The sequence below is a fragment of the Pygoscelis adeliae genome, unplaced genomic scaffold (genome assembly GCF_000699105.1).
Source record: "Pygoscelis adeliae isolate BGI_AS28 unplaced genomic scaffold, ASM69910v1 Scaffold186, whole genome shotgun sequence".
NCBI lineage: Eukaryota > Metazoa > Chordata > Aves > Sphenisciformes > Spheniscidae > Pygoscelis > Pygoscelis adeliae.
In genome coordinates this window covers 1538902-1540740 of record NW_008825071.1, presented here as the reverse complement: position 1 = coordinate 1540740, position 1839 = coordinate 1538902, and the positions used below count along the sequence as shown (strand labels likewise).

General features: G+C 50.8%; 1 protein-coding gene across 1 annotated transcript in view; it reads left to right on the top strand.

Annotated features, from left to right (window-relative positions):
• Positions 1-290: 290 nt before the first annotated feature.
• Positions 291-1839, top strand: part of LOC103919015 (tubulin beta-2 chain) — a 5743-nt gene continuing 4194 nt past the window's right edge. Inside the window, exon 1 of the mRNA XM_009326453.1 lies at positions 291-418. The gene's annotated coding sequence lies outside the window, so the exon portion shown is untranslated. The remainder of the gene's footprint in view (positions 419-1839) is intronic.

The window sequence follows — 1839 nt, the reverse complement described above, 5'->3', positions numbered from 1 at the left end:
TGGGTCTTAAGCCACTGCTAGACAATGGGAGACCACCAAATTGAGATACCCGGGGACTGTCATCCGTTGGATACAAGCTATAAAATAATTAACTTGCGCTTCGGTGCTCCAGCCGCCTGTCTGCCCCCTGCTAACTCAGCCCCTGCGGCCAGGGAAGCCCTTCGGCACTGACTCACCTTCCTGCCGGGCAGCTGCTCTGCCATGCGAGGGAGTGGTCAGGGCTGTGGCATGCACAGGCTGCGCTGGCGTGTGTGATTGGCACTGGCCAGCTGTGGTTAATAACTGCCCTTTTCCAAAAACTTCCTCTAGTTCTGGGAGGTCATCAGCGATGAGCATGGCATCGACCCCACGGGCAGCTACCACGGGGACAGCGACCTGCAGCTGGAGAGGATCAACGTCTACTACAATGAAGCCACCGGTAACGCCCCTGTGTAACGACCTTCCCGGCCCGGTGCCGCTGGGGGAACAGGCAGGGTGTCCCCAGTGCATCGTGCTGTGGGGGCTGTGCCCCAGCCCTCCCCGCAGTGGGTAACGTTCTGACACAGCTTTAACAGCTGCTTTGTGTTCCCATCCCCAACTACCTCCTTCCAAATTCCCTCACCCCCTGCATCCTGGGCAGCAAATTGCGGGGAGGTGGAAGGGAGCACAGCAGGGCTCCCGTGACGCTGGCTGCAGGGCTGTAATGCTGGTGCTGGTTCCTCCCTCATCCCCCAGTAATGCAGCTGTTTATTTCAGACATCAACAGTTCATGTTGGTTTTTTTCTTCCAGTCTCAACAAGTTCTATACAGAAGATACACTTGAACCTCCCCCCCCCCCTTCAAAAACGTGAATTAATTTATTTTAAGGTAAAGCAGTTGGGGTGGGTTTCTTTCTTCCGGTGTTAATAATCTCTTTTCCTTGAATTGGATTTTAAAATGGCTTCCTTTGAAGCTTCAAGCTGTGAGGAATGAGCTTAACGTAGGTATGGAGGATGTGTAAAATCAGCTACACCCTTTTGTGCTGAAATGTCAATAATTCTTCTAGCAAATAACTAACACGCACTGTACAATATGCAGAATACTTGGAAATCATAGTAGTGAGCACTCACGGTACCTGTGTTTTGCACCAGCTCTGCTGTAACCGAGTTTTGCTGCGCCAGCGTTTTCAGGAGCACACCCACCGCAGCCATGGGAAAGACTGGCATTGCTTTGAATCGTTACCTGAAGCGGCCAGTGGTCCACTGGAGTTGCTAATCCGCAAGTTATTTTTAAACGAGTAATTATAGATGTGGATGTTGATTATGCAGTTAACATGCCACAAAAAATGTTCGCTTGGAATTAAAGCTACACACTGTTTGCGAAGCGTAGTCAACCAAATAATTAAATTGCTCCTGGCTTAGACCAGTAAAAACAGATTTTACAGGGAGAGCAAGGGATCAGATTTATTTTTCTCAAAATCACGACAGAGAGACAAACCTGAGAGTGTATTTTCCAGCATCCCCTTTTGGAGCTGGGATGCCTTCTCCCCTTAAGGCTAACAAAAGAAAGGTGCGGATGCTTTGGCATATCAACCAGCCGAACCCCGGTTGTTCCGCAGATTGCCTTGGAGGAATGTAAAACCAGATCTAGAGTGATCCACAGGCAGGGGTATCGATCTGCATAAACGAGGTTAGAAAGATGAGGGGGATCGGCACATGGATAGAACAAAGGAAAGAGCACGTTGAAGAACTGTGCTGGAAACGGTGACGAACCTTTATCCGCACCTCTCGAATAGCCGCAGCCCTAAAATAGCGGGTCACTAAACCCGGGTTTAGTGGGGTACCGCCCGGCGCTGGCTGCGGGGAGCCCGCCCGCGCTTGC